The following is a 13007-nucleotide window of genomic DNA, read 5'->3' as shown; positions in this document are numbered from 1 at the left end:
GAGTGAGGTTTTGCCTTTGTCCATAGCTTCAAGTAGTTGGTTCTTGAGGTCTAGTAAGGCTGATTCCGTACCGTGACGGGGGCGGAAGCCGGATAGCCTTTTACCTAGAATGTTATGAGTTTCCAGGTAGGATTGGATCTGTAGGTAGGCAGCCTTGTCCAGAATTTTCAACAAGAATGGTACAGTTGTGATTGGACGGTAGTTGTTAGGGGAGTCCGGGTTGAGGGTAGGTTTCTTCAGAAGCGGTCGTACCCAGGCTTCCTTGAGGGCAAGTGGGACTGTGCTGTTGGCAAAGGAAGAGTTGATGAAGGAAGTGATGAAAGGGGCTAGGGCCGTAGCACAGTCTTTGACTATATTAGCTGGGCATGTGTCCCCTTTACAAAGAGATGGTTGTCTGTTTCATAATCTTTAGGACTTCAGGGATGGTGACTTGTTTGAATGCAAACAGTGTGGGTTTGTTTGCGCCCTGCGGGGTGTCTGGATGTTGTGATGTTGCAGGAGGTTTTGGTGTGGGTGGTGGCCCTTTGGGCAGTTTGTCAAATTGGGACTTGATTTTGGTCTGAAGTATTTTAATTTTGTTTAGCATGGCGTGCTGGATGTTGTTACACCATGTTGCGTCTCTCTCGGTGGGTTGTGTGGAGGTGGGGGGATTGTCAGTTCGTTTTAGATGGCAAATCGTTCTTTTGATTGGGAGTTTGATTTTTCAATTCTGGAATTGTAGGTGGCGGCTTTGGGTCTGGTAATGGCCAGCTTGTATTGTTTGGCAACTGTGAGGTACGTGTTTCTAGTGGTGGTGGATGGGTTTGTTTCCCAGGGTTTGAATGCAGCTTTTTTTGCTGTTCGAGCATCTTTGAGTTAATGTGTGAACCATGAGTTGGCAGGAAGTGTATGTTTGCCTTTTTTTAATTCTAGTGGGGCTACTGCGTCTAGAACCTCTTTCAGAGTAGTGTTGTAAATCTCTACCAGCTCTTTGGGGTTATTGGATCAGGGATGGGCGAGCGCTGAGGATTCGAGCAGAGGGAGGATTCTTTAGGTGGGGAGTAGCTTTTTGGATCTAGCTACGGTGGGTGGAGCGGGTGTGTTGGGGTACCCTACTGTTTTAGAGGGTATGAGGAAGTGCAGTAGATGGTGGTCAGTCCATGGGCGTGGGGTGTTGGAGCTAATGTCTACCGCGCAGTTGGGGTCAGCAATCCAGTCTAGTATCCGACCTTTGGTGTTGGTAGGTTCGTTAATTAATTGTGTAAAGCCTAAGTCTTGGATTGCATTGGCAAGGGCTTTACCTTTTCTGTCTTTAGGGTCTTTGAATCCTAAATTGAGGGCACCCAAGAGGATGGCTCTAGTGTTGGTTTTGAGGTTGTTCCCTAGGATGTGTGTGAGGTTGGATTGGAATTCGTGGTTTGGGCCTGGAGGTCGGTACACAGTGTGTAATGTTATGGTGTCCTTTGGTGTAGGAGATATTTTTACTAAGAGCACGTCAAAGTTGTCAGCCTCAGGGGTTATTATTTGCCTGGCATTTAGAGCCCCCTTTACTAGAGGTTCTGTCTTGACGAAAGATGATGCAGCCCGGAGGTAGGGTTTGGCAGATGGCTGGGCCAGAGGCTTCATGTAACCAGGTCTCTGTGATGGCTATAATGTCTAGGTTTAGGTCGACGATAAGGTTGTGGATCTCTATGGTATGTGCTGGCATGGAGCAGGCATTGATGAGTGCACAATGGAGTTGTGTTCTCTGGAGGTTCACTGGTTTGGCTTTAGTCTGAGTGCTCGTAGAGGAGGCAGGTTTGCTGGGGGTTATTGGCGTGTGGCTGGGTGTTGGTGCCGTCAAGTGGACGAGTGGTTTGGCTAGGTGAGTACTAGGTATGGTTAAGAGGCGGGTAGATCAGGAGCCAAGCCTATTGTTTCTCTGGTGTAGAGGGAGTGGGAGAGAGATAAGTAGCGTGTGGTGGTGTGGGATGATAGACAGTGGTTTGCTTATCATGCTTTCGACTACTTAATGTCACCATGTACATGTCCATCAACGCTTTCCCCCATATGACAGAGGCACAATGGCATTGGTGGTACGGTCCGCCAGTGGTGGGTAATGTTTCTGTGATGAGGCTGGGTGTGTACTGGCATGGTGGGACTGAGGTACTGTGGATGGGTCCTGCACCACTTGATCATATGTTAGTGGTGGTAACTGATTGATGAGTGCAATAGTTTCCATGCTTGACCCATTGCATTTTGCGGTGTCCCTCAAGGTGCCTGGACAGGTATACTCGTCTGCGGTGTACCAGTGGGATGGGTGCAGTGACAGATTCCCCCTGTGTGGAAGTTGGAATCATCTCAGGCATGGCTGCATGATCCGTGATTCCCTTTGTTGCGCTCATGTATTGCATGCATTGTGACTGCAGAGTGGTGCATTGTGGTATGTGTGGTTCATGTCTGATGATGTTCCAGATGCATGTGCTGGTGTGGGCATGTTGTATGTTACTTCCATTTAGGCACAGCTGTGTAGGCATTCCACATCTGCATCCATTGGCTGTGTCCCACATTCTTTCGAATTCATTGGGGTCACAGTTTTAGGCACCCAGGACGCTGTGGTCACCTCCCCCCCAGACAACACTCCTCATATCCCAGTCAGCAGTCAGGGTGCCTGTGCTTGTGGTTAACCCCCCTCTCCCCCAATCGACACCCCTCATGGCCCAACCAGCAGTCAGGGTGCCTGTGCTTGTGGTCGCCCCACCCCCCCAATCGACACCCCTCATGGCCCTGAGGTTGGACTTAACCAGCGGCCAGGTACGTTGTGTAGTGTGTCGTGCCATGTAGTGGGGAAGCATGGAGTTGCGCAGCACCATGGCATCATGTGTGGAGCCCGGGAATCTTGCACAGCAATGCGTTATGATTCTTCTTGCATTGTACACCATCTGGACATTCAGGGAATGGTAGAGATTCCTGTTGCGGTACACTACCTCCACAGCATGCCAGACGACCAGCTCCATATGGGTGCAGTCGAGGGCACCCATTACGTTTGGCATGCCTGCCAGTGCATAGAATGCTATTTTGGTTGCATTCACCTCCTCCACAGTCTGTGGTAGATGTATGTGATAACTTGCGTGTCTAGTACCTGGTTGAGCACACGGGAGCACCATGGTTGTGAGATGCCATGCAGCTGCCCCACTGTGTGCTGGTAAGTGCCTGTGGCAAGGATGTGTAGCACAGACACAACCTTCAGCAAGGGGGGGATGGCTGTCCGGATGTTAATGAGGCTCACCAGGTCGTCATGAACGAGGTCCACTATTGTGCATATGGTTTCCTAGTCCAGGCGGTACAGGGTGTGGATATGTGCAGGGGTTACGTCAAATGCACTGGCCCTTTGGCTGGGGATTGGTGGCTGCCTGCGGGGTACATGTGCATGGACTGGTGGTATGTGCGGGCCCTGTTTCACCATCCTTCTCCTCCTGCACATCTGCTGCATTCTATGGTTCACTGCTTTCTCAAGTACTAGCAGTGCAGGCATGTCCTCCAGCCCCAGGATTGCAACATCTAATGGTAGCATTGTGGATTTGAGAGGGATGTGGTGAGAGGGACTGCTCAATTTGTGCTGTGCTAGACTCCATTGCCTCCACCCGTGCTGATTGTGTGCACCTGTGGCAGGTTTCTGCACAGCAGATTACTATTTACGGCTGCCCCGCGATAACGGTGTTAACGGCATCATGGTATCCCTTCTTAGCGGCAGGTCTATGCCGGTGTTTGCATGTCGTGCAACTCGTAATGTGCTCTTCCTTGCAGCATGTCAGTATCGCAGGCACGGCTGCCGTGTGTCTGCACACATATCGGCAATGAGTAGCCCGGTCGCAGCGGGTCCCTGATAATGCCGGTGACACCGGCATCGCGGGCCGTAATGCTCCTGTCTGGTAAACGATGCTGGTATTACCGTACCAGCATCGATTTTACCTTACCGCCAACTTTGTAATGATTTAATAGGCTAACCTTGAGCTGTTTAGCTAAGTTTTCAGTTTTTGTTGGGGTGGGGACAATATTAGATGGCTTTCTGGCATTTGTGAGTCCAGTTGATGCTGTAGTCCTACTGGGATTTGGTGGATTAGGACCACATCGACAGCATACAATAAGCATGGCAGCTTATCTCCACCTACCGTGGGTGGGAAGGTTCTGGTTGATGTATCTACCTGGTCTATGTCCGCCAAAAAGAAGCTAATTTGTGCCAGGGCCATTGGACACCCCTGTTTAACTCCTTTTGAAGTTGCAATTTCGGTCGATAAAAGGTCTGATCGGTTCAGTCTATTTCGTAGGGTTGTGTTCTGATGCATGGTCTTTATTGATTCTAGTACGGCCTCTGGGCATCTTGCCTTAAGTTTCACCCACAGTTTGTGGCGCTCAATGTGATCGAAAGCTTGGACCAAGTACATAAAGGCCATGAAGATCTTACATTTCCCATCTTGGGCTCGGGGCTTTAGTATGTTTAGTAAAAAAATATGTACTCCGTCCCGATGCCCTTTATAAAGCCCATTTATAATGGGTCATTGCAAACTTTTTGTATGTTCCATTTGTGGAAGTGGTCCAGGAGTACTGTGCCATAGAGTTTTCCAATCACATTGAGGAGGGCGATAGGTCGATAATCCTTGGGATTATGACGGTCCCCCTTTTTTTTTTTAACAATTGGGACAACTATCGCCCTCCTCCATGAACTAGGTATTTGGTGAGATAGGGCAATCTGAGACAGCAGAACATGGATGAAATTAGCCCACTCGTCGATGTTCTCCTTCAGCATAAAGCGTGTCAGGCCATCTGGACCAGGCACCCGTGAGCCATTTAACTTTAAAATAAGTCTTCGGACATCACTGATGTCATTGTTATAGACCAAAGGGTCTGTTTCGTGGCGTGTGGGCCGATGGAGGTGATCTGTAATCCAGCGGCATATAACTTTTCAAAATGTTGCCAGACGTCTTCACTTATAGGGTTGGTCTGTTCATTGTCAATTACGAGACCAACCGATTTTATCAATGACCAGAAGGCCCTGGGATCTTTAGCTATTAGTACTTTGAGCATGGCTCCGGAGTCGTTCTGGTAGGTTAACAGTCTTGTTGAGTGCAGCCAGTATTTATATTTCCTTTTTTCTCTTTGGGAGGGTTTGTCTTTTTGAGACTTTGATTTTTTTTTCCATTCTTTCCAGTTTCCTGAGCACGTTCCTCGTCACTACTCGTTCCTTGCTAAATGTATGTAGATGGCTTGCAGATGGATTTCTTTTCTTCTTCCAGTTTGTGTGGTATAAATCTAAGAGTGGGATGTATTCCACTGTTTTCACGACCTGGCTGAAATCCCTTGTCAGTTGTTTTATATTGTTATTCGAGATTTTCAACCCGGAGCCACCATTGCATACCTCCACCGGCCCATGCATTTTTTCCTCGGAGATTGGAACTTTGGATGGACCATTCCATGAGAAGTAAATGATGGTCGCTGTTGATAGTTTTTATGACCTTGAATGCGTCAACCAGCGGGAGGAAATTCCTATAGACGAAGATATAGTCCATCACCAATGAGCGATCCATGTTTTCCCATGTCAGGAGGGGCGGGATGGAGCCCCTGATGTTACCATTCAGCATGTGCATGCCTTTTGCGTTCATCAAGGAGGTCCACATTTCTCCCCCTCGTCTGTCCATCTTTCCCATGCAACTTCACTTGACCGGCATGATGATTTATCCGCCCTGGCGTATTTTGGTCACTGCATAAGACCACGTATTGCGTCTGCTGGACTGAACATACATCGTCAATTAAATCTGCAATGTTGTCTATGAAGGTCTCGTTTGCCGTAAGCATGGGATTCCAATACACCTTGATTAGTACCATTTTCATTGGTATCCCTTTTTCTTGGGCCGACCCCCAGTACCCCAGCCAATAAAAAGTTCTTGAGACAAGAGGCTGGATGAGATTGTAGCCATTAAGGTCAGGGGGCTGCCGGATTTTACAGCTGTCATTAAATGAGATTTCAAAGCCGTCCATAATACGGGTCTCCTTCAAACATGTCTCTGGCAAACAAAATAGGTCAAACACACCAAAATTGACATCACTGGGTTAAGTCAGGTGCATAAAACCTCTTGTATTTCAGGAGGCGATTTTCAAACCAGTAGGCCCTAAAGTGACTGGCCCCATCTCTGATGCCGAGGTTGGTGTATATTTAGTTTGGATGAGTGGCTACAGGTCATCTTTGCCAATTAGTGCTCTTGGTAACCAGAATCAATCCAGAGATTTGTTTCCCTCTGATGTAGTCTTTGGCACTGTTGACAGATTGCTAACATGATGCAGCAGAGGTTCCAGTTTAGTATTCCCGTTATGGTTGGATCCCGGTTCTACCGGCACCCTTCCTGTCTGTAATGAGTACAGGTAAGAATTGGTGGTGTTAGCGCACTGGGTTTTTGAAACAGTCTCACTGACTTTCGTGACTGTAGAGCTCAGTTTGTGCTTTGGTACAGTTTGAGCCTGTATTTGTTCCACCTCCACCTCCAAATCTCTGTTAAATCAAAACCCAGCATAAGAACATTTTCTGCTGCTTGCAGAAGCATGTTTTTCACCAATGGTGAAACAATATGAAGGTATAACAACTCTGTGTGGCGTTCATCCCCAAACTCTATGATTTTCAAATCTTCAGATGTTAGTTGCGTCAAGTTTGGGATGCAATATAACAACTCCATCACTGTTCTACGATTCAGGATCAAGTCGTCCTCTGTATCCAAAATTCTCTAAAGTTTGAGGGAGTGGTCTTTTGGATTAGTTTTCTCCGCTCCTAGAGCCGACTAAGGTTGAGTGCTGGTATAAGGTTGGCCTTCTCTACGTCTCACTGACAAATGACCGATCTGGTTTTTAAAAATCGGGCCATTGTTGACGAGGGGGATCTTAATTAGATTGCCTACCCCATGGGAGCTCTCAGGGCGGTCGAGGTGGTCAGACGATGCCGGACCATTCCATCAAATGGATGAGCAGCTGTTTTCTCGCTGCCTACATCCCAACCATATTTGGGTTTATAAGGATTTATGGAGCCAGTGTCCTCTCCCAGGTTTTGGGCCATTGCCAACATGTTCCTTTTCTCTGCCATTGTTAGAAAATGGGGTGACGTCGGTGGCCGCACTGTGGCGCTCTGCCATTGAGCTGTCACCTTGGCTAAAGCCAAGTGCACTGCTAACTTCCTTGTCCATCGAGTAAGTTGAAAGTTCCATTAGTGTCTTAAGCAACGGACTCATCTCTCTCGTGACTGAATCCCGTCCTGGCAGTATCTTCTCGACGGCTGAAGCGCTACTGGTATTCAAAGCTCCCAAGTGGCTATTTGTGCTCAAGCATGTTCTCCTTGGCGCTGGTTTTGGGGCTGCCGTCTGGTCAAGTCGGTCTTTCGAGGAAAGTAGGGTAGGAGCTCTTAATTCAGGGTCCGGGCCTCTCTATTTACCCTTCTGCCCCAGACCCCCATTCACATTCCCCTTTTTCTGACTAAATATTGCATAAACCAGGTTTGCTGCAATGTTGCTGTCCTCTTTCAAGGCCTGAATTTCCTCCACCTCTTCTCCTCGACATATACATGGATTAGTTATTTTCTCCACTGATATTGATGACAGAGGCCTTGTTGATGATTTGCGATGTGTATTTGTATTTTGTTTATTTGTATAGCGCGCCTGGCCCAAAGGCATCTGAGCGCATATCTTAGGTTACAGTGACATGGTAAGCACAGTGACAACAACTTAAGTTACAATAGTATACATGAAGAGTAGTGAGAGCATAAAAACATAGCATAACATATATGCAGGTTCAGATTACATACAAATAATTTACAGTGTATTTACAATCATGGAGCTAATCCGACAGTGATGGTAGTGGAAATGGTGCGGGGACTAGCCGACTGGTTAAGTCCTGTAGGAGTTAGGAGGGTCTTGGGTAGACAGCCACGCTTTGGCCTTGCTCTTAAAGGCGTAGAATGAGGGTTCCGCTCTAGGGTTAGGCAAAGAGTTCCAGAGTTTCGTGGCGAGGACTGGGAAGCTCGCCCCGCCTGATTTCTGTAGTTTGAATCTGGGTACGGAGAGACAGTGGGCTTGGGCAGCTCTTTGAGGGCGGTTAGAGGTATGGTGAGTAAATCGGCCAGCCAGGTAGCTAGGCGCCTGGTTGGCCAAATATTTATGCGTCAGTGCAAGCATTTTGAGGAAGACGCTTTGGGATTCTGAGAGCCAGCGTAGGCTACGTCTGGTGTCGGAGATGTGCTGATTCCTAGGGATATTTAACGCTGCGCTGATGGCATTGTTCTGGGTGACCTGAAGCTTGCTAAGGTTACGTTGACAGAGCCATGTTGGTCCTCTGTCAAGTCCACTAGCTGCGGGGCATTTGATGTCTGGGTGGAGTTCGAGCAAGCTCCCTCCGCTGGTGGACTCATGAAGGTGTTTTTCGTTTGGCACTCCACTAGACAGAGAGGGTTGGTCAACTTGCAATGCCTTTGCTGTAACAAAGCCCTCCAAAAAGATGAGTTTAGTGTGCATCATCACAAGCAATGTTGTTTGGTCTTTTAAGGAGTCGTTATGATGTTCATAAAGTTTCATGAACGGCGCAAGGGGCGGTGGTGATGGTAGACATCATGGTGAAGATGTCCGTCTTTCTCTTTTGGATGGTACATTCAGATTGGGTGAAGTGGGACACTGCTCGTTTCTGTTTGTTTGAGTCCATTTGATCAAGAACATTAAGCGGATACCCCACAGTAGAAACAGAGTTTCTCTCGGTAGACAGGCAGGTTGAGTCCAAGGAGAACACCTTTGTGCTATTCACACCCCCAATTTGACTTAAACCGGTGTAGCCGGCTCCAAAGAGGCTGAAGTGCCTGCAGTGCAGACACCGGAGTGGGCAAGATACTTAATGCGTCCACCCCTGCTAGCTTACTCGCTGCCTGGTCTGTGGCCCTTTTGCTGTCTTTGTCTGAAGTCACAGGGCTAATCACGTTTTCCCATGCTGCTGGGTTCAACTGAGGTACAACAGGGCCTCAGGTTCGTAGGTCCACTCCACCTCCCCGGTTTTTGAACCAGGAGCAAGATCCTTCATTATAAGACACGCTTCCGACAACTTAAGTTATTGCGTTACGGCAGGGGGGCCGTAGGCTTTGCGTTGAAGCGACCTGAGGTCTAATTGACTTTACAAAGGGAGCAAAGTTGTACGATGTTACTGTTTTTCCGTTCATTATATTATCGTTTGGTGTCACAACAGCTCTTTTAGTTGCTTTCCACGCAATTTCGCACCCTCCAACATTTCGGAGTCCCCCAGCTGAGAGACATTTAGATGGCAAACTTGTTTTGTCACAAAGAGTGACTGAACTGTGGAACAAGGGCGACGAACTCTAGATGGAATTTTATAATAAACACATGGTTTGTGAGCCGTTTTTAGCAGGGCCTCTGCATAGTTCGTGGCAGCAGAACGTCTTGCAGGTCTGAAGCATGCAAATTTCTTTCCAGCGTTTGAATGCGGCTGAATTTTCATTGAGGTAGGTTCCCGCACCTCTTTTGATCGCAGTATGGATCTTTCCGTGTTCTCAAGGCTGCTGTCCCCCCAAGGTACTAATTCCATTGTCAAGGCACGATGGGTACTTTACCAAGGCTGTGTCTGTCATATGTAAGGTGGTTTGATTTTCGGACGATGATTCCATTAGATCCGCGAGAGGAGTTGTGCAGTCTTGCAGCAGGCATAGGTCTAGAGATCGAAAAGGTAACACGTCTTTTGCAGAATACTCTTTGTGTACTTGCACAGTTATGGAATAGGTGACGGCCAGGTTGTGAGGAGGCGCTTGCAAAGATGGAGTAAAAGGTATGTTTATGGTGTTAGTAACAGCGTTCGAGCTCGGCCCCACTACTTCCAACCCATTTCTCGGTTGAAGTACTTGATGGTTGTCGAGCTGCGCTGGACCCACAAGCCTTTGGTCACACAGCATTCCAACAGTCGCAACGCTCACATGTGTCAAGGGTTCCCTGGCAGGTGAAGTGTGGGTGTCGCTGCGCCTAAGGGGCTCTGCCTCCCCCTGGATTGCTTCAGGGGTAAGAGATTCACACTTCCTGCCCGCCGCCTTCATGGTGTAAAGTCCATTTGTAAATCTGGAGTGGGTACATCAGCAGTTTTTAACTGCTCAGCGTTCAAAGTAATTGATTTGTAGGTGGGCTTACCAAAAGATGTTTCAAAGGGCTCCACCAGGCCCAGCGAACACGCCATCAATCCTGTTTTTCCTGCTGGGGTCATCACAGCGGCCTCTCCTTTGCGAAACCGAGAGATTCTTAGCGTCTGACTTTCCTTCATGTGGCCCTCGGCCAGTGGACCACTGGACACTTAACTCACTCTGCTTTGCTCTGCTATGTCAGATGGTTATGAAGTGAGCACAAGCAAGGAGGAGGGGTGTCAGTAAAAAATAAAATAAAAAAAAAAGCCAGGGGCTGTGGGGGTGTGCCCGCAACACTCCACTCACTATACTATACAGTATATCACGGAAGTGAAAGGAAACCGGCGCTTCAGGGACACAGCGCGTCTAAAGGAAAGGAAAGTAAGGTGTGGGGAAGTGAGTGGGGGTGTGAGTGAGGAAATCTGTGTGATTTGTAATGGAAATGTTGGCATGGGAAATGTACGAACATTTTGTAATGCGTACATTTCCCATGCGAACATTTCCGTCACTGGAAAAACAGCTGCGGATAAATCACGGAGCTCCACCTTCGACAGCATCAAATCCGTAAAAAGATTTCAGTAAAGATTTAGATGTCTCCTCAAGCATCGAGTTCTAAATGTGTTAAGCCTTTGATGCCTATTCCAGACAAAACATATATTCCTCAACAGCAAAGAAAGACTCTGTTTGCAACAGAGTAGCAGCAGGCAAGGTTCATAAGCAATAATGAGCGGGTCCAGACGCACCAGACAACTCACTCCCATGCATTATGTTATAATATTCTAATTTAATTGTCTCATACCAAATGCCAGTGGTTTATTAAACAATTCACCACATAAAAAAGGCGATTCTTGTTCACTTGTCTCCAACCGAGGCAAATCTGGTATGCCTCGAATTCTCCCTTGGTGTCACCTGGCACTCATTCTACACAAAGTCAATTCCTGTCTGACACCTCAGTCAGGGGAGGCTGGTGAAGCCGAGCAGCTAAGGCTATCAGCAGGGTGGAATTCAATATGATTATCTGGTTAACAGCCCTAAGTCCTAAGCACAATTCAAGGCCATCAAACATCCAGAAAATTGTTTAACGTAACACCACTGCTAGTAGAACAAGTTACTTACCCCTGGTAACGTTCTTTCGTCTGGATGTTCCTCCCACGTATTCCTCATCTTTGATATTCCTTATCCAGCTTCGGCTGCTTCAGAAAAAGAATTAGGCAGAGGGCGCTGTGTGTCGATGCAGTCGACTCGATGTCCCTCGAGGGCCTCTGTCTCGAGGATAATGTCATCAAAGGCATATATACAGCGCCCGTTGGCTTCAGTTCTGTATTTCATTATTATTTACTCGCATAGCCACGAGTTTGACCGTACTAAACCTTTAAGGAGCGAAAGCTGTAATAGCATGGGAAATTCTACTGTGGGGTAGGCGATGAGGAATACGTGGGAGGTACATCCAGTCGTAAGAACGTTACCAGGGGTAAGTAACTTGGTCTTCAAATGGCTTGTTTGCTCCCACGTATTGCTCATCTTTGATAGACTCCCAAAGCAGTGTTTGTTTTGGTGGAGGAAGTAAGAATTTAGATATCAATGGTTTCCATGAACCGAATGGAGGACAGCCTTTCCAAAGCTTCCATCCTGACGAGGGAAGACTCAAGGCAGTAATGCATTGTGAACGTGTGTATAGTAAACCATGCAGCTGCCTCAAAAATGTTTTTGATTGGGACACACCTTTGCAGAGCCATAGATGTAGCCATGCCCCTAGTGGAGATGGCCCTTAAGCATTCTGGAGGTTCCTTGCCCACCAGCCTGTAGCATTCTGAGATTGCCAGAATGACCCATCTGGATAAGGTCTGCGTTGTCAGAGCCTGATCCAGTTTGTGACCTGTATAGCCTATAATCTAGATATGTAGAAGTTTAGAGCCCTACGTGGATCCAATTTGTGTAATCTATCTTCATCTTTGCCAGGATGAGTTGGAGGATAGAAAGTGGGCAAAACTATTTCTGTCCTACATGAAAATCTGAAATGATTTTAGGCAAAAATGAAGGCTTAACCCTCAGAACAACCTTATCCTTGTGGAAAATAGTAAAGGGTGGCTTGGATGAAAGTGCCTGCAATTCACTCACTCTATGGGCTGAGGGTAATGCAACCAAGAGAATGGTTTTAAATGTTAGCAACCTTAACGGACATAAATGTAGAGGTTAAAAGGGTGCACACATAAGACATTGTAATAATGCCTGATTAAGGTCCCAAACTGGAACCTGGAAAGGAGATGGGGGGGGGGGGGGGGGGAGCGAGGAGGGACAGGGGGTTGGGGAGGCTGAGGGGGGGGGAAAGAGGTTGGGTGTAGGGATCACATTGCGAGTCCCTTTAGAAATTGTGTTACCAGTGCGATCTTGAAATATGAAGATTCCTCTGACGAGCGCTTAAAGATGGATAGCGCTGCCAAATAGCCCTCAATTGCTCCAACCTGGAGCCCCAGATTGTTAGGTATAGTAGAAAAGATAACACTTCTGGTGTAGTAAAGGGTCTACATTCTTATCCTTGCACCAGCTGCAGAATTTGTTCCAATGGCAATGGTACAAGGACTTAGTTGCTGGCCTTCTGGCCGAAAACAGAATCTCCATTATGTCATCCGGGAGGTTCCAATCCTTGTATCTCAGCCTCTCAGAAACCATGCGTGAAGGCCGAGTGTCTTGACCTCTGGATGGAGAACTCGATCCTCCATCTCGCGAGGGAAAGTCCTCTCTTTGTGGAAGACGTATTGGAGGCCAGTTGGACATGTCCAGAAGGTCCGGTACCACATCCTCCTGGCTCAATCCGGGGCAATTAGGACCATGTGTTTCACAAACTTTCTCA

At 47.6% G+C, this 13007-nt stretch overlaps 1 protein-coding gene across 6 annotated transcripts in view; it reads right to left on the bottom strand.

The window, feature by feature from the left end:
- Positions 1 to 13007, bottom strand: part of PNPLA6 (patatin like phospholipase domain containing 6) — a 1092789-nt gene that overhangs the window by 890818 nt on the left and 188964 nt on the right. The gene's annotated exons all lie outside the window — the stretch shown is intronic.

Source organism: Ambystoma mexicanum, chromosome 3q (genome assembly GCF_040938575.1).
Source record: "Ambystoma mexicanum isolate Mex_15411 chromosome 3q, UKY_AmexF1_1, whole genome shotgun sequence".
NCBI classification, from domain to species: domain Eukaryota; kingdom Metazoa; phylum Chordata; class Amphibia; order Caudata; family Ambystomatidae; genus Ambystoma; species Ambystoma mexicanum.
Note: the sequence above shows the minus strand (reverse complement) of the source record. Positions and strands in the feature narration are given on the sequence as shown.